Source organism: Carcharhinus amblyrhynchos, chromosome 11 (assembly GCF_965287045.1).
Source record: "Carcharhinus amblyrhynchos chromosome 11, sCarAmb.v2.hapA, whole genome shotgun sequence".
Lineage (NCBI taxonomy): Eukaryota > Metazoa > Chordata > Chondrichthyes > Carcharhiniformes > Carcharhinidae > Carcharhinus > Carcharhinus amblyrhynchos.
In genome coordinates this window covers 82,610,153-82,630,365 of record NC_137334.1, presented here as the reverse complement: position 1 = coordinate 82,630,365, position 20,213 = coordinate 82,610,153, and the positions used below count along the sequence as shown (strand labels likewise).

Sequence of the window (20,213 nt, the reverse complement as noted above, 5' to 3'; positions counted from 1 at the left end):
GTGCTCACCATCAGAAATTTCATTCAGTTCATTTGGAATTTATAGAATTTCCCATCAAATTTTTGTGGTTTCATGCATTTAGAACATTCTCCTCCAAAGGTAGCTAGGAAAAGAAAGACTGGGGGTAAGGAATCATTCATTCTATGGGTGGAGTTCTGCTTTTATCTGTTAAAGTGCTCGTGTTAGGAATGAGTGACTTCAATGACATAGGGAGACCAGAGACACCTGGATTTTTTTTTTCCCTCGACAACAGATTAAAGGGAGATTTAATAGAGGTGTTCAGAATTATGTGACAGAAGTCTAGTGAAGCACCCCAATGATCTTATTATCAAATCATATGATCTACTCTTAAAGCAATCATGCGACCACTTAAAAAGAGTCACTGCAGTGTAGAAAAAGGCCATTCAGCCCGCACCGAACAACAAACCCACTCAGGCCCTATCCCCACGAATTTACCCCATTAATTTCCCTGACAATAAGAGACAATTTAGCATGGCCAATCAACCTAACCCACACATCTTTGGACCCTGGGAGGGAACCGGAGAACCCAGAGGAAATCCACAGAGAGCACATGAAAGCTCCACTTAGACAGTCACCCGATTCCAGAATTGAACCCTGGTCCTCTGCACTGTGAGGCAGCAGTGCTAACCACTGTACCACCATGCCAGCCTTAAACATCCCTCCCCCTTTACTTCTGTTGTCATGACTATAAAATACAATGATGTTCAGCATATGGTTAATACTATTCTGAGCACTGTACAATGCACCAATAACTAGTATACACTGTCAATAAGAAAGTCAATCAGAGGGGCATTTATTCCTCTTTGGTTGTATATCATGTTTAGAATTAGTTTTAGATTATTTAATAGTGTCACAAGTAAGGCTTACATTAACACTGCAACTAAGTTACAGCGAAAATCCCCTAGTCACCACTGTCTTTGACCCCAGCAGCACGATTTGGACCTTCAGTAGACATCTCCTGTTGGAACTAATTCTGCATCATTCTCATGTGGTATAGTAACACAAACACAATGATCAGGTAACTCAGATTCAACTAAGTCTTCCACAGTAGGATTCATACAACACTAAGGACTAAAGAAGTCGGGACTTCTGGAGATGATTCTGAGAAATCATTTTGACGTGACAATAATTGGTCAGTATTTCTCTTTAGCAAACTGCCCCATCTTCAGTTTGAACTATGTAAGAAATTGGACCTGCTTTTTGCTAAAACTACGCCTGGCACCCATTTGTCAATCATGGCATAATTCTGAGCTAACACTCAATCTCCTTGTTAAAATGAGTGTTGCTTGCCCTCACTTCTTGTCTAGCTTGAGATTATTGGTGCTGCTGAAATAACCCTTAAGTTTCTTCGGGTGATAACAAATCAAACATTGGTCAGAACATTGAATACAGGAGTTGGGATGTCTTTGTTGAAGACATTGATAAGACCACACTTGGAATACTGTGTACAGTTCTGGTCACCCTATTATAGGAAGGATATTATTAAGCTGGAAAGAGCACTGAAAGATTTACTAGGATGCTATTGGGACCTGATGGGTTGAGTTATAAGGAGAGGCTGGATAGACTGTGACTTTTTTCCAATCTCATTATAAAATAATGAGGGGCATAGATCAGTTAAATAGTCAACATCTTTCCCCAAAGGTAGGGGACTGTAAAACTAGAGGGCATAGGTTTAAGGTGAGGGGAGAGATACAAAAGAGTCCAGAGGGGCAATTTTTTCACACACAGGATGGTGAGTGTCTGGCACAAGCTGCCATAGCTAGTAGTAGAGGCAGGTACAATCTTGTCTTTTGAAAAACATTTAGACAGTTACATGGATAAATTGGGTATCGAGGGATATGGGCCAAACGCATGCAATTGGGACTAGCCTAGTGATTTTAAAAAAAGGGCAGCATGGACAAGTTGGGCTAAAGAGCCTGTTACCTTGCTGTAAACCTATATGACTCCATGACTCTAAACATATTTCTCAACTTTCTTTTTAAGAGTAGTAATGCAGGTAAACTTTGGATGGTCGCATGAGCAGAGTTTCTATGAGACTTCAAAAAGCTATTCTCACGACATGATAATGAACCTTGCTCTCTTGAAGCTTTTAAAGAATGTTTCAAGGACTGTCCTAATCTTTCCGCTAATCCATTGTTGTTAAGGTGTGGATTTTATATGCTGAACACCATCTACTTTTGAGATACTTTGAGATAATCCTCAAACACTTGTGAAGTAAATTGTGAACCATTATCGTTGATAATCTGTTCCAGTTTACCAAATCTTGTAAAAAGTTTGTCAAAGTTTCTCATTCGGATGTAGTAGATCTCACAATAACAGCTTCTGGTCAGTTTGAACGTAAACCCTGCAGCTTAGAAGAGCCTATCCATTATTTTCCCAGTATGAAATGCAACTTTTTTCTTTTTTTTACTTGCCCTCCCTTCACTGGCACTTCAATCTTTAAACCTTTTGATTTTCCTCGCAATTCTAATACTTGAAGTGTGAGAACCCACAATGTTTGTTCTCTACTTGGGGTCTTTTCTCAATATTCTCAATGAAACAAAATCCCCTCTCACTGCCTATTTTATTTTTATAATGTTCTAACTCTGATAGGGATTCAGGGTTTTAATACAAAGGAAAAGATGTGGTTTGCATACGTCGATTCGAACTAACACACAGCAGGTTTATTGAAAGAGATGTTGTCTGCACAGAATGTCAAATGAAACTAAGACAGAAGCCTGTGACACACCCCAATGTCCAAATTTTCAAGACATGTGACCTGCAATCATGCAACCACTTCAATATAAACCATGTTGTTACTGGACTAGAGGCCCATGGTCTAGGAACCCGAGGTTGAATCCCACCAAGGCAGAGGGTGAAATTTGAATATCTGTAATTAAAAGCCTAAAGAGGAGGATCATTGTCCATCGTTGTAATAACCCATCTGGTTCACAGATGTCCTTTATCTGTCATCCTTACCTAGTCTGGCCTACATGTGACTCCAGGCCCACAGCAATGTGGTTCACTGAACTGCCCTCCGAAATAGTCCAACCATCCCTTCAGTTTAAGCACAATTAGGGATGGGTAACAAATGAAAGTATAATCAAATGGTAGGCACAGGAATGCTAAATAAGTTCACAAGGTGATGGTCAGCCTGTAATGACTTTAATCAGGCAATTGAGGTGGGCCTGTTAGAATATGAACTCTGGGATTAAGGGCCAAATTGATGGGCCAATCAGGGAGCTTCTTGCTTTGTACTTAACCAGGAGTTTCAGCTCCTCTGGGGTTCCTAGTATAGACTGCTGACTGAAAGCATGCAGTTGTCAGACTTAAATAAAGGGATTTTGGTGAAGGACTTCTGTCTCTGAGGATTTATTACATTCCCATAACTGTCTGTGTAAAGCTGCCTGTCTATCACTGTATATGTAGTATATACCAGAAACAATGTTTCTGTATATTGAATCTAAATGGTGGGTTTGAGTTGGGTTCCCTTCAACCAAACCTACACATTTCTGCTGTAAGTTGGGGGACAATATATCTAATGGGTTGGAATCTTAAATTTGGTAATAAGGTGAATCTTAGGGCACTTGACATTTTCAATATCAAATGCTGTTGACTTAATTGGCATGGGGATTTGGTGAAACCAGGTGGTAAATGCCTTCACATCTACATGCCAAATCCAAGTTCCTGCCTGAGAAGCCTGCATGGTTGGACATGACTATACCCCCCCAAAGCTCCAATTCCTTTTTCTCCTCAGCTCTGATCCCAACTGCTTGTGCTGGCACTCAGGGTATGAATGATTGTCTGGGTTCTCAGCCAAGTATACAAAGTAAGGCTTAGCTGAGAGCCTTGACATCCATTAAACTTGCCGAAAACACCGCACCCCAGTGAAATTATTGGCTGATTAACAGTTCAGGATCCCTGGTCCCTGTTGTCACTTTCACAATATTTGTTTATGCCAGGTTAAATAATTTCAAGTGTTTGTGGTTTTTGTTATTGAACCTGGATGATTAACACTTTTATTAGTTTGTAGCTAAATTACTTTTATAAGAACATAAGAAATAGGAGCAGGAGTAGGCCATCCAGCCCTTCGAGCCTGCCCCGCCATTCAATAAGATCATGGCTGATCTGTCGCTGCTCAGTTCCACTTTCCCGCCCTCTCCCCATAACCCTTAATCCCCTCTCCTATCAAAAACCCATCAACCCGCGTCTTAAAAATATTTAGCGAGGCAGCCTCCACCACTTCAACGGGCAGAGAATTCCAGAGATTCACCACCCTTTGAGTGAAGAAGTTCCTCCTCAACTCTGTTCTAAACCGCTCCCCCTTTATCTTGAGGCTGTGCCCCCTAGTCCTACTATCCTTTCTGAGCGGGAAGAATCTCTCCACCTCTATCCTATCCATCCCATTCATCATCTTATACGTCTCAATGAGATCTCCCCTCATTCTTCTAAACTCTAACGAGTACAAGCCTAATCTATTCAGCCTCTCCTCATAGCTCAACCCCCTCAACTCCGGAATCAGCCTAGTAAACCTCCTCTGCACTCCCTCCAAGACTAAAATATCCTTGCGTAAGTACGGCGCCCAAAACTGCACACAGTACTCCAGCTGCAGCCTCACCAATGCCCTATACAGCCGCAGCAAGACCTCCCTACTTTTATATTCAATCCCCCTCGCGATGAAAGCCAGCATCCCATTCGCCTTCCTGACCACCTACTGCACCTGCAAGCTGGGTTTTTGCGACTCATGCACAAGGACCCCGAGGTCCCTCTGCACCGTCGCCTGCTGCAGTTTTTCTCCACGTAAGTAATAATCCTTCCTACCATTATTCCTACCAAAGTGGACCACCTCGCACTTACCAACATTAAATTCCATTTGCCATTTCCTGGCCCATTCGCCCAGCCTATCTAGATCCTTCTGTAGACTCTCCCCACCCTCCGCACAATTTGCCTTTCCACCAATTTTGGTGTCATCAGCAAATTTCGACACCCTACACTCGGTTCCCTCCTCCAGATCATCTATATAAATGGTAAATAGCTGAGGCCCCAGCACCGACCCCTGGGGCACTCCACTAGTCACCATCCGCCAATCCGAATAGCACCCATTGACCCCCACTCTCTGCCTCCTATTTGACAACCAGTCCTCTATCCACGCTAACACCCTACCCCCAACTCCATGTCCCTCGACCTTCTGCAATAACCTCTTGTGAGGTACCTTGTCAAACGCCTTCTGAAAATCCAGGAAGACCACATCCACTGGCTCTCCTCTATCCACCGCCCTAGACACATCCTCATAGAACTCCAGTAAATTTGTCAGACACGACTTCCCTTTAAGGAAACCGTGCTGCGTCTGCTCTATCAAGCAATTCCCCTCAAGATGTTTCGCTATTTCCTCCTTGATGACGGATTCTAACATTTTACCTACAACAGACGTTAAACTAACAGGCCTATAATTCCCCGCCTTTTGCCTGGCACCCTTCTTAAACAACGGCGTAATATTAGCCGTTTTCCAATCTTCCGGCACTTCCCCGGAATCCAGCGACGTCTGGAAAATTAGCCATGCTAAATTGCCCCTTAGTGTCACAGGGGTTAGCAGGATAAATATGTTAGGTTAAGAGGATAGGGCCTGGGTGGGATTGTTGTCAGTGCAGCCTCAATGGGTCAAATGGTTGTAGGGTTTCACTGTAGGAAACACTGTAAGATTTCTGTGAATTCAGTATATATGGATTGGTTTTATCACAAAATTCTTCACTCAATTTAACCAATATCTTCTATTCCTTATCTCTCCCAATATGTAAAACAATGTATTTCAAATTTGCATTGGCACGCATTTGATGTACTAATGCAAACATGCAACATTTGCCTTGTATGAATGCACAAACACTGAAGTCTGTGCAATTGGAAATGGAAAGAAGTCTCACAACTCCAGCTTAAAGTCCAACAGGTTTATTTGTAGCAAACGCCACAAGCTTTTGGAACAGGCTGTCCCTTTGTCAGGTGGGTGGGAGTTCTGATCACAAACAGGGCACAAAGACACAAACTCAATTTACATGAATAATGATTGGAATATGTGTCTTTACAGCTAATCAAATCTTAAAGGTACAGACAATGTGAGTGGAGAGAGCATTAAGCACAGGTTAAAAGGATGTGTATTGTTTCCAGACAGGAAAGTTAGCGAGATTTTGCAAGTCCAGGCAAGTTGTGGGGGTTACAGATAGCGTGACATGAACCCAAGATCCCGGTTGAGGCCGTCCTCATGTGTGCGGAACTTGGCTATCAGTCTCTGCTCAGCCACTCTGCGCTGTCGTGTGTTGTGAAGGCCGCCTTGGAGAACGCTTAACCGAAGATCAGAGGCCGAATGTCCATGATCGCTGAAGTGTTCTCCAATTGGAAATGGGACAGCACTATTTAATGCAGTTGAACTTTGACCCCAGATTAATGGCATTTATGTATTACAGAACTGTTCCTTGATGACATTTGGCATCAACGCCTCAGGGTGCTGGGTGCTGTAGAAACCACAGTGTTTATTTTGGAGGTTGCCACAGAGATTGGAACAATAGGGAAGTAAGATCTGCAAAGGTCAGTGAGAGTTATAACCTTAAGCTGGTCCATTCAGCCCTCCAGCAGTCAGCTATCTCTGCTTGCAATTTTTATGTTGCTGTTCAAAACTGGATGCAAGATTCTGCTTTTCATGCAACAACTGGTATTTTTGTGGTGAATTTAACCTAGTGAAACATTTCAAGGTGCTTTACTGGAGCATCAGCAGAGATAATATGACACCACGCTGAGACACTTAAGGAGATATCAGGGCAAAGTGGGTTGGTCAAAGATTTTGACTTTAAATTGCACCTTAAAAAGATGAATAGAGAGGTGACAAAGATCTTCAAGGAGGAAAATTCACCAGTTTAGGACCAATTGCAACACAGCCCCCAGTGTTGGGGAAAAAGTATTCACAAGAGGGTAGAATTAGAGGGATTCAGGTTCTCAGATGGAGGAAGTTATAATAATTGGCAGCAAAGACAACTGTACCTCAATTTAAGGATGACATCTACACAAGGTCCTGAGGTTCTGCTGTGGGCGACATGGTGGCACAGTGGTTAGCACTGCTACTTCATAGCGCCAGGGACCCAGGTCTAATTCCGGCCTCAGGTCACTGTCTGTGTGGAGTTGCACATTCTCCCCATTTTGCGTGGGTTTCCTCCGGGTGTTCAGGTTTGCTTCAGCATTCAAAAGATGTGCAGGTTAGGTGGATTGGCCATGCTCAATTGTCCCTTAGTGTCAAGGAGATTAACAGGGTAAATATGTGTGGGGTTCCAGGGATATGGCCTGGGTGGGATTGTTGGCAGTGTAGGCTCGATGGGCCGAATGGCCCCTGTCTGCACTGTAAGGATTCTATGATTTCAGGGGTGTGTCTGCTATTGACCGAACAGACAGACCTTGATCTAAATATTTCTGGGTACAGGACGTCCCATGAGGTGCTGGGATCTGGAAGGCAAAATTTGATTCCCTTGTTTTCCATTCTCTGCAACCACTCTGCTTCATCATTAAGACATTGGCCCTGATTTTACCAGCACACCCACCCCAAAATTGGAATGGGTGAGGCTTGCAGAACAGCACCCTCCATGGCCTCAGGCATGATTTTATAAGCCTCGAGCAAGCGTGCCGGTAAACATTCGGCCATTGTGACCGAACACATGCTGCGGTTAGATGGACAAGCCATTGTCATTTTGAACTGATGCCCCACAGGGCCAGGGAAGCAGGTTCAGTTCTGGCCTTGGGTGACTGTCTGCGTGGAGTTTGCATGTTCTCCCCATGTCTGCATGTGTTTCCTTTGGGTGCTCCAGTTTCCTCCCACAGTGCAAACATGTGCACGTTAGATGGGTTGGCCATGCTAAATTGCCCCTGATTGACCTAAAATGGATAGATTAGATGGACTAGCCATGGTAAATGTGTGGGGTTATGGGGATAGTGTGGGGGAGAGGACCTCTCAGTCAGAGTGTCAGTGTGGACTTGATGGGCTGAATGGTCTCCTCCTGTACTGTACAGATTCTATGAACGATAGATAGCAAGCTCCTCCCAGCCTGTTGTGCTTCAAAGAGAGTTTCAGAGCATCTTTGAAATGTTTTCTTTGTCCTCCTCTTGAATGTTGTCCACTTGTTGAGTGAACAGCACCTGATGGTAGAGGCAGTTTTTAGCTATCTGGATATAGTGTCTAGTCCATCAAAGTTGGTTCTGCAGGAACTATTCCTGAATGTTTCTGGAACTGGCTGTTAGCACTGCTACCTCACAGCACCAGGGACTTGGGTTTGATTCCTGGCTTGGGTCACTATCTGTGAGGAGTCTGTGCGTTCTCCCCGCGTCTGTGTCGATTTCCACCAGGCGCTCTGATTTCCTCCCACAGTCCAAAAGACGTGCTGGTTAGGTGCATTGGCCATGATAAATTCTCCCTCAGGGTATCCAAACAGGCGCCAGAGTGTAGCAATTGGGGAATTTTCACAGTAACTTCATTGCAGTGTTAATGTAAGCCTACTTGTGACACTAATAAATAAACTTAAATTTGTTCTGTTTGCATGATGGTCTTCCCATTGAATCCATAAGATGCAGAACAAGCGCTGTTGATGGAATTCCTCCAGCATTCATACAATGAAGATTATACCAGTACAGTTATGTAAAACCTCACCCATTTTAACATAAAGACCTTCTTTTCCTGAAAGTTGTTCCGCTCCTGTTGTATCCAGGATTTCCAGAGTGTATTGTCACCTATCAAATTCAATGCTGTTTCTGTAAGGGCCCTGTATTTTTGGATCATACTTTTCAATAACTTCTTTTGAACAAATCAGACGGTACAAATAAGTGGTTTGTTATATCCTGCTTTGTTCTGCTTGCTTGCCTCAGGTGAATGTAAATGAGAGTATGTAAACATTGCACTGATGGAAGCCGTAGCCATAATAACAATAACCCTATCTCTCTGTTTTCCCATCCCGGCTGAGGTTATCCGTGAAGGCCCCGCCTTCACAACCTTGCCCCTCACCTGAGGTGTGGTTATCCTCAGATTAAATCACCGTCAGTCAACTCTCTGTCAGCAGATAGAGCAGCCTATGGTCATCTGGGATTATGGCCACCTTCACGTTTCGTCTCTTTGTTAAGCTACAGAAAGAGTCCATTTTCTCCAAGATAAAAGCGAAATACTGCAGATGCTCAGTCAGCCCAATTGCTTCCAAAGTTGCTTACCATGAGCACACAACAGCTTGTTACATCTTACCCCTTCTTCATTTCATTGATGTTGTCTGTCCGTACTCATCAAAGTGAAGGAGGCATAATGAACATTTTCATTATCAGCCTCCAAGATCAGCATCAAAGCACACATGAGGATGGCAGTGGCACAGTGCTATGGTTACTGGACGTGTAATCCAGAGACCCTGGGGACTCAGGTTCAAATCCCACCATGGCAGATGGTGAAGTTCGAATTTAATAAAAATCTGGAATTAAAAGGCTAATGATGACAATTGTCGCAAAAATCCATCTGATTCACTAATATCATTTAGGGAAGGAAATCTGCCCTTAACCTGGCTTGGCCTATATGTAACTCCAGGCCCACAACAATGTGGTTAACCCTTACCTGTTCCCTCAAGGGCAATTAGGGATAAATGCTGGTCCAGCCTGCGACACCCATGCCCAATGAACGAATAAAAAGAACACGAGAGTCAAGCAAAACACTGTCAAATGTAGATTAATATCCCCTCTATACTATGCATGTTAACCACAACTTTCCTCAGAAGTGCATACCCCACTGCACCAACATGACATTTAATGACCCAAATGTGCCATCATTGTCTTCTTCAGAATATTAAAACATTGTCGCTGATTTCAATTACTGAGTGCCATTTCCACAAAATGCTCTTTGAGAGTTTGTTGCAAAGACAATAACCGCAGGCGATGCTGCCATATATAGACACAAACTCAATTACAAGATAATGGTTGGAATGCGAGTTTTAACAGGTAATCAAGTCTTTACAGGTACGGACAATGTGAGTGGAGAGAGGGTTAAGCACAGGTTAAAGAGGTGTGTATTGTCTCCAAACCAGGACAGTTAGTGAGATTTTGCAAGCCCAGGCAAGTCGTGGAGGTTACAGATAATGTGACACGAACCCAGGATCCTGGTTGAGGCCACCCTTGTATGCGGAACTTGGCTATCAGTTTCTGCTCAGCGGTTCTGCGTTGTTCTGTGTCATAAAAGCTGCCTTGGAGAATGCTTACCCAAAGGCTAAATGCCCGTGACTGCTGAAGTGTTCCCCGATAGGAAGAGAACACTCCTGGTGATTGTCAACTGGTGTCCATTCATCCATTATCATAGCGCCTGCATGGTCTCCCCGAAGTACCATGCTTCGGGACATCCTTTCTTGCAGTGTCTCAGGTGGGCAATGTTGGCCAAGCTACAAGTGTATGTACCGTGTACCTGGTGGATGGTGTTCTCACGTCAGATGATGGCATCCATGTCGATGATCCGCATGTCTTGCTGAGGTTGCTGTAGCAGGGTTGTATGGTGTTGTGGTCACTGTTCTCCTGAAGGCTGGCAATTGGCCTGGCTGGGAACCCATAAAGGCCAATTTATCTAAATATAGCACAGATTTACCAGAATAATACTGGGAGTATATTGTGAAGTCAAGTGACATAAACAGAGCTTGTATTCTCATGTGTATAGAGAATTGAAGGGCGGCACAGTGGCACAATGGTTAGCACAGCTGCCTCACGATGCCCAGGAGTTGAGTTCACTTCTGGCCTCAGGTCACTGTTTGCATGGAGTTTGCACATTCTCCCCGTGTCCTCCTGGTTTCCTCCGGGTGCTCTGATTTCCTCCAAGAGTCCAAAGACGAGCAGGTTTGGTGAATTGACCATGGTAAATGACCCCTTGTGTCCAATGATGCGTAGGTTAGATGGATTGGCCATGCTAAAGTGCCACTTAATGTCCCAGGATATGTAGGTTAAGGGGAGGTTGGGTTAGCAGGGGATAGTGTCTAGGAGGGATGCTCTGATGAAGAGTTGGTGCAGACTCGATGGGCTGAATGGCTTCTTCCTGCACTGTCGGGATTCTATCATGCATTTGTTAAGTGCAACCTAGGATGGCGGCACAGTGGCACAATGGTTAGCACTGCTGTGTCAGAGCCATGGGGACTTGGGTTTGACTCTGGCTTGGGTCACTGCCTATGCGGAGTCTGCATGTCCTCCCTGTGTCTATGTGGGTTCCCTCTATGTACTCCAGTTTCTCCCCACAGTCTGAAAGACGTGTTGGTTAGGTGCATTGGCCGTGCTAAAGTTTCCCTTAGTGTACCCAAACAGGTGTGGGAGTGTGGTGACTATGGAATTCACAATAACTTAATTGCTGTGTTAATGTAAACCTACTTGTGACACTAATAAATAAACTTAAAATTTAACGGAGATGGGACTGTTGAAGCTAATACAATATTTTATTTTCAAGAGTTGCAGGGAGATAGATCAAATAATTTTTTTATTACTCCCCTGCTGAATCTATTAAATCTTGAGCGAATCTTGAGTAGTTTAAGATCATATTATACACATACAATGGAAAAAAAACCCAGAACACTCAAACACAACCTATAGAGTGAGACCAGGAACTGCCAGCAACGCCTGCGTAGTTGGGACTTTGTAAGTTACAGCAACTGTTATGGTTTCAAGAGCCTTCCTTTGTAGAGGGGGAGGGGATTGCGACGTGCAATCATTATTCATTTGAAAATATAATGGCAGTGCAGAAAGAAAGGGCTGAAAGGGAGAGAGAGAAAGAGGAGGGGGGTAAGTTCTGAGAGTGGTTTGTGTGAAAGAATCATTGTGAGTTCAGTAACACAAAGCAAGCAGCTCTCTCCTCTGTCAGTCAGTCCACCTGATTACTCTCTGGATCAGTCCATTTCCAAGTGTGTGTGTGTGAGAGAGAGAGAGAGACTGGTGTCAGCAGAAAACCCAAGTGAGGGGAGACGCAGCGGTGGAGAGAGACAGACAGACAGAGAGCTTTACCCAGGAATGTGAAGGCTAAGGTCGGCTTTCCAATCCCCTCCTCTCCCTGGGCAGAAGGGGAACATTGGTGGAAGGAGCCCCCTTCCCCCATCCCCTGCCCTTCTATTTTTAGCATCAGCTGTTGAAGCATGGATTAGGGAGTAAAGTCAGGGGCAGGTCTGTGCAGAGGAGAAGGAGAGAGGCTTTCTTTGTAATAAAGGGAAAGGAGGGACATTCACAGCGGCTACACTCTCTTTCATTTAAAGAGAGTGGCAGAGCAGATTGTTGTTGGAGCTGTGTGTGTGTGTGTGTGTGTGTGGATGGCAGGGGTTCGGTAAGGGAGCAGCCCTGGGCTGCCTGCCGGGTTCTCGCTACAGTTTTGACATGTTGGCCAGCACCGTGTAGAAAGAGGCAGCGACAAGCAGGAGTAGCAGCGGCGACTTTAGGGTAAGTTACTGGGCAGGAATTAAGACTTTGTTCATTTTGACTCAGCTCGGATTAAAACCATTTTATTCAAAAGAAAGTAACGAAAAAAAAAGATTCTGCAATTTTCATTCCTTAACTTTTCCCCCTTAACTTCTCCACCTCCCCCATATTATTTCATATCTTAAATAATAATCCTTCATTCCAACCTGCCTCTCAGCTGTCTGTTCTCAGATTCAATCCAGACATATTGTGTAATGATTCCAGATATTGTACAATTTCAGAAGCTTAATAGTCACAGAGCATTGGACTTAATGTAATGTGTTAGCCTGCAATTTATCTAAGATTATGCATTTTGCTGCGATGTAACTTTTCTGAGGAACCATTGTGTCTTGGATATTTTGATTTTTGATTATAATTTTTTTGTCTTTTTTCAAAAAAACTATAATGCTTTAAGACACTGAAATAACTCATTATTCAGTCTATTTCTTATGTTCTTATGTTCTAACGAGTCAGCAGGAGTGTGAAAGGATGCATGGTTTGATGGAAGCAGGTACATTTTAATCCTTGATCATGCTGATATCAGCTTTCTCAGGCCTCTGTTTTCAGGCTTCGTATAAAACCACAATTTGTTTTTTTTTTGTTTTCACTTTATATTTCTGTGAATATCGGATTAAGATCAGTAACCTTTGCACCCATGTTCTCCACACACACACCCACACCCTTCCCCCCCCACCCTCCATGCTAAATGAAGGACCAAAAGGACTCTGAGATCATTAGCTGGTTCACTAAAGAATTTAAAAACACTGCTTAAGATTGACTTTGAGGAAGTAACCCTACACCAGCCTTTATTAAAAAAAAGCAATTCAAATGTTAGATTTATTTATCACAGGGTGGCTGTCACTTGTGAACAATGAAGGAGCAGTACTGGGATGTTGCACGACCGTTCCAATACGCCTTCTGATCTTCTCATAACATTGGTAATCCCCTATTTCTAACCCTCTCTCTCACTCAAGCTGTGGTACCATTGTCAGGTGGGGAGAGGAAACCTGTCAAGGAAATGGAACTGTCGCAGTATTACAAGCTGTAAAATGAACCAGCACTGCTTGATATGGATTACAAGCGGTGGATGATATAGAAATGTGTACAAGAGAGTGATATAACATTGGGGTTCAGACAGCTGACCTAAACCATACAGGATTAGCCTCATCATTAATGGTGTTTTGAACCCCTTGACTGGATGATTATCTTGTGTATATAGTCAGCATTGTTCCAAGCTTCCATTCTTTACGGCAATTATAGTGCGGGTAGGAGGGAGAGAGAGAGGTTACAATGAGGTTAACTTCAATCAAGAGATATTAACCCAGTTCTAAATTAGGTCAGAATCGTAATAGAGCAGTTCAATATTTGATTGATTTTAAGTTATTCTGTTATAATAATTAACCACGGCAAGGACAATATTACTTCATGTTCAACAGGCTTCTACAGTTGGACCATTTGATTCTTGTTTTTTTTTCTGATTTTTTTTTAATCAACCAATTCAAGGTACTTGAAGGTTAGTGCGAGCAGTTTCTTTCCATTTTGTGTAGCTGTCATGTGGAAGTTAGTGAAAGATATTCTCAATCAGACCCATGTCTTAGCTCCAATTTATGTATACATTGTTTTGAAATGGAAAAGAAATGGGATTTTTGAATAATTAATTATCACAGCATTCTGGACACTTTTTTCTGAGACGCAGAATGCATCAAATTAGTCTTTCTCTGCAGTCCATCCTGATTAAATGAGATTTAATAAGTCAAATTAAATGATATAACTGTACTTTGGAACTAACCTATGCCACAAAGCCATCACCACCACCCCCCCCCCACCCAATGCAATGGACTAAGACAAAGGAGGAAAAAAAAATCACAAAACTAGGCTTGAATGCTGTAGGATTCGCCATTTCAGAACCAATTTAAATCCATCGCTCGAGTGCTCTGTCCACAATAAATTTATTTTTTGTCAAAAGTTTTCCTTATATGGGATAGCACATATTTATTATGTGGCTTTGGGCTTGACTGTGGATAGAAAGCAGTGATTGGCTGGTCTTGGCTTCCTGAAAGCAGGCCACACTAGTTAAGGGGGTGTTACAGCTTTAGGAACATCTCTTCAACATCGTAGCGTTTCATTTTTAAAGGAAAGAAGACTTCTGATCTTGATGACCGAGAGGCGAAATGTGAGATTGTTGACAATTGTTTCTTATGCGGAGGAAGCTGTTCTTTTCCGAGAATTGTTGTAAGGAAATTGGCTGGGGGTTGTCTGTGTGTGTGTGTGTGTGTGTGTGTGTGTGTGTGTGTGTGTGTGTGTGTGTCTTTTTTGTGTGTGTGATTCCAAGGCTGATTTTGCAGTAGTTTGTAAGATGAATGGTGGATTATTGTGCTATCCCTCCTCTCTGGAGCAAGTATCTCCATTCCTTTTTTTAATGATCTAACTGTTATTAAAAAGATTTCTTCTTTTCAAACCTGGTGCTGTGAATCATATCAGTCATGGAATGAAGCCCCAAGGCTGATGTGAATCCTCAGCTGTTTCATAACATGAGTTGTTTTTGGTTGACCAGTGTCAGATTTCACTGTTTAAAATTATGACAGAGCGTTGAGTCATTGAGCGCTAAAATCATACATACAAATATAGTGTATGTGTGTGATATAGGCACAGCAAAATAACGGAACAATAGCCCAGAAAGAAAAACAATAGCCGCATTGTTCAGCAAGAAACAATCTATTGAATAAATTCCAGTGTCCTTCTGTGCCCGCTGAGTTTCTGTACTTTATAAAGTTTCTGCAAATTCTATGCGTTTCCCTTGACTAACGTGGATTGCCCAGTGAAAGGCTGGCTAATTCAACACTCACGTTGCCCACGTAAGTTAAGTACTGCAGATTCTGGAAATCTGAAATAAAAGTGGAAAATGCTGAGAATACTCAGCAGGTCAGACAGCTCCCTGTGGAGAGGGAACATTTCAGCAGAACGCTGCCCTGAATTTTGTGCAGTCGTAGTACACCAAACAATGCAAATTCCATCTCAGCGACTTCAATTTTTAAACACCAGTAAAAGCCAAGGATATAAACTAATTCTAATGAAAATGGGATTTGGTTTATTCATGTTGAAGCAGCCTTGTTTATTAATGTGGAGACAATGGATTGTGTATCTTGGCTGCCCCTGATATCTTATGTCAAGAATTTATTCTAAGTTAAATCAAAATAAGCAGAGCTGGAAAAAATAATGATTTTAAAGTATGTCAAGATGACTGAAACTAATTTAGTCGTCTTACAATCCTTGTGTGTGGCTGCTTAGACAGAACATCAAGATGTATCTTCCCAGTTTTAGTGATTGTGAGAGGTTTTGTTTTAATTCGTTCATTTATTGCCTATCCCTGAGGGCATTTAAGGGCATCCATTGCTGTGGATCTGGAGCCACATCTGGGCCAGACCAGGATAAGGACAAATTTCTTCCCTAAAAGGTATTAAGGAACCACTTGGGATTTTATGACAATCGACAATGGTTTCATGGTCATCCTCAGACTTTTGATTCATTCAGACTTCACCATCTGCCATGGTGGGATTCAAACTCGGGTCCCCAGAATGTTACTCTGGATTACTAATCCAGCGACAATACCACTCCGCCAGCATCTCCCCTCCACTTATAAACTTTGGGCCCAGTGCATTCCTTTAGAGCTTTCATTTTTGTTTCTGTAGTCAACCCAGATTCGCTTTTATGTTGTCCAGCCCATGACAATATGGCCTCTGCTGGGTTCTATCTAAATCTGGAAACAAGTGATAATGAAACCATTGCAAATAATGGAAAATAACGGCTTCCTTTTTTTGGATTTAACTCAAATTTTGATCTCTAGATGCCTAAATTATGGGCGGGATCTTGAGCCTGTGCTCGCTGTCCACGAGACTGCTGATGGTGACTAAAGATGTGGCGAAACCCAAAAATCACACATCTTGCCAAGGGATCGGTACTTCCAATTTTTGCCACCCTTCGCCAGTGACATAATCAGATTCAGTCTCACAAGTGGCATGAAGCTGATTCAAATATATTTTAATAGATTTACATCTTATTAAACAACCCCCCCGCCCCCCCACTATATATTGACCACCTCCGCCATATTTTCAAACTGAACCAATGTTACGTCACATCACTGAGGTTAACAACAGGTTCGTCCAGATGTGAACCTGTCATGGGGATTGCCCTGGGGAGGTAAAAAGTGAGCATTGCCCTCGAGGGAGAAGGACATTTGATTTGATTTATTATTGTCACGTGTTTTGGGATATAGTGAAGAGAATTGTTTGTTGTGAGCTATACAGACAAAGCATACTGTTCATAGAGAAGGAAACAAGAGAGTGCAGAATATAGTGTTACAGTCATAGCTACAGTGTAGAGAAAGATCAACTTAATGCAAGGTAGGTCCATTGAGCAGCAGAGAAGAAGCTGTTCTTGAGTCAGTTGGTACATGATTCAAGAACAGCTCCTTCCCTGCTGCCATCAGACTTTTCACAAGGCCAGACACTGGCCTGGCAACACTCTCTGGCACATGTTGGTGCTGCATTGGATGTGTAGGGGAAGGGGTCTGATGTTTGAGGGTGGGAGGGAACGTTCCTGGCTTGTATGGGTAGAGGAGAGATGTTAACTCCAATGCAGGCTCCAACTCTGATCGCAGAAGGCAATGGGGGAGCCCCTAAGATCTCCATGATGGACTGGAGGGGGAAAGGTTTCTTCATATTCTGATTGAGGAGCACTTTAAACGTGGTGCTGTGAACTCAGTGCAGTTGGGCCTTTCCAGCATGTTTAGGCCCTGCCCCCTGCATAATGGTGTGAACATGCCCAGCTGGGTTTGTTTTTTTTTGACAGTGTGGTAAGATCTGGCAGTAAACGCCAACCTGTTTCTCTGAAGAGAAGCACACCAGTTTTCTCACCTGAACCAGCACCCTGTCAAATTCTGATAAGATCACCCTCATTGAATATGACCAATCTAGGTTTTAGTGTACTGGACTCTAACTTCTCCAGCACTTCTGGTGATAATGTCACTAATCCAAAGACCTGGGCTCAGTCTCTGGGGACATTGTTCAAATCCCACTACATCAGCTGCTGGAATTTAAAGTCAATTGATTTTTTTTTTAAGTCTGAAGTTGTAAGCTGATAACCATGAAACTATCATTGATTGTCATTAAAAACCCATCTGGTTCACTGATGTCCTCAAGTGAAGGAAATTTGCCGTCCTTACCTGGTCTACATTCGAGCCCAGATCTGCAGCAACGTAGCTGCCCTCATTCTTTCTGATTTCTGATAGACAAGGGAATTAAGGGTTATGGGGAGAAAGCGGGAAAGTGGAACTGATCCACTTCAGATCAGCCATGATCTTATTGAATGGCGGGGCAGGCTCGAAGGGCTAGATGGCCTACTCCTGCTCCTATTTCTTATGTTCTTATTTAGGGGCAGTTAGTGCTAGGTAAGAAATGCTGGCCTTGCCAGTGATGCCTACAACCCTTAAAGGAATAAAGTTTTTAAGAAATCTTCTCTTTCTTTTGAAATCTAACACTTTTTTTCTTTCAACGTTTTAAAGTTTGAATATTATCTCTTTATTTGTCGTAGTATCAGAATTTTGTCTGATAATGCTCTTCCTGAAGTGTCATAGAATCCCTATTGTCGGTGTAGGCCCATCAAGCCTACACCGACAATGATCCCACCTAGATCCAATCCCTGTAACTCCACATACTTACTCTGCTAGTCCCCCTGACACTAAGAGTCAATTTATCATGGCCAATCAACCTAACCTGCACATCTTGGACTGTGGGACGAAACCGGAGGACTCGAAGGAAACCCATGCAGACACGGAAAGAACGTGCAGACTCCGCACAGAGAGTGACCTGAGGCCAGAATTGAACCCGGCTCCCTGGCGCTGTGAGACAGCAGTGCTAACGACTGTGACACCGTGCCATGGGACATCCCCTGATTACATTTCAAGGCACTATATGAATGCAAGTTGGAGTGTATTGGAGGCTGACTCTGGGCGTGCCTGGGTACTATACTCCTGGAATCCAGAAAAATCTTACTGGTGTTATTTCTGACTGTTTTACCTGACATACTGACATCACATTACTTAGCTGTCCCTTTGTAAATGAGGATGATCTGATATTCAACATAGTTGCTGAGAAAAGCTGAATAAAACCCCCTAATTGCCCAAATCAGCTGAAGTGTTAACCAATGTAAATTCCAATCTTCAGTACATTAAAGGTATAGACATTCACTGGCTGTATTTATAAGGAGGGAGCTTGATTGCGTAACAATATAAATGTCGTATTCAAATAAGCACTCTTGATGGGCAACAGTCTTTTTCCACCTACACGTTTTAAAGTGTTCCTCTTCAAATAGATGAAACATTGCCTGTTGCTATTTGAGAATGTGTCACTGTGATGGTGTCTGTGAGATTCTCGCTGGTCCTATGTGATGTTTCGTACACATAAAATGAGTCATTGGCCAAATGTGCCATTTATATAAGATTTCAGGCTACCCTGCCATCAAAGTTGAAGATTATACAGACAGATGTTACTGTATACATGATCTGCCCAGTATTTTGTGCGGTAGTTCTCTCTTTGTACAGAATTGAGTAAATGTTGATGTTTGCTTAACATGCAGAAAATTGCCTACACTTTAATTCCTTCCTCTTGGGAAATACATGGTTTCCAACTAATCTATTCCAATGATATTTTGAGTCAGAATTGTGTTTGGTGAGTTGAGGAGTTAAGTATTAATCCCCAATCCTTAAATCCCAGTTACTTCATTCACCGGAGCATCAAGAACAGCTTTTTTATGAGCTCTCTTTTGATAGAAAGCTGTCTCAAGGCATGACAGATGCATGGAAATGAGGGAGAGTGAGATATTATTTAAAATTTTTATCCATCAAAAAGTTTGTCTGTGCCTATTGTGAATATTAGATTCCTTCTCCTCCACCTCTTCCACCAAGGTCATAAAGAAGATGGAGGAATGTAGTGATCAACTTCCAGAGTGTGAAACGCACAATGATGGAGAGAGAGAGGGATGTACAAGAGGCTGGTATCAGATGCACAGAGTGTAGGGAGGACGGGCTTGTACTCCTGAACTAGGTTGTACAAATGTTGAGGGGTTCTGGGATTTTAAACATAACTAGCTTTTGAGGAGTTAGGGAGAATAAGAAGCCATTGTAAGTGACAGACCAAGTGGGAACTGATGCAGAGTGGGATGCTGGTTGCAGGTTTTGGGATGAGTTGATATTTGTGGGGGAAGACAGAGACAGGCTAGACGGTTGTCACCTTTAGATTTAGTTACTCCAACAATGACAGAGATGAGGGGTTGATAACAAATGGGCTGAGATAAAGTTTAAAGTTTTTTTTGTTATTCATTCATGGGACATGGGTATCGCTAGCTGGCCAGCATTTATTGCCCATCCCTAGTTGTCCGTGGAGGGCAGTTAAGAGCCAGCCACATTGCTGTGGCTCTGGAGTCACATGTAGGTCAGACCAAGTAAGGATGGTAGATTTCCTTCACTAAAGGACATAGTGAACCAGATGGGATTTTCAGACAATTGACAATGATTTCATGAGTAGATTTTCAATTCCATATATTTTTAGTGAATTCAAATTCCATTAGCTACCATGGCTGGATTTGAACCTGGGTCTCCAGAACGTTAGCTGACTTTCTGGATTAATAGTCTAGTGATAATATCACTCGGCCATTGTTCTTGGTTCAGAATGGGACACTGGTTGGGAGGA

The 20,213-nt window shown here is 42.9% G+C and overlaps 1 protein-coding gene across 2 annotated transcripts in view; it reads left to right on the top strand.

Moving 5' to 3' along the window:
* The first annotated feature begins 11,677 nt into the window (after window positions 1–11,677).
* Window positions 11,678–20,213, top strand: part of mrasa (muscle RAS oncogene homolog a) — a 61,334-nt gene continuing 52,798 nt past the window's right edge. Inside the window, exon 1 of one of the 2 annotated variants that reach the window (XM_080199489.1) lies at window positions 11,678–12,450. The gene's annotated coding sequence lies outside the window, so the exon portion shown is untranslated. Of the gene's footprint in view, window positions 12,451–14,562; window positions 14,642–20,213 lie in introns of those variants that run through there. The other variant, XM_080199492.1, reaches the window with a different exon arrangement.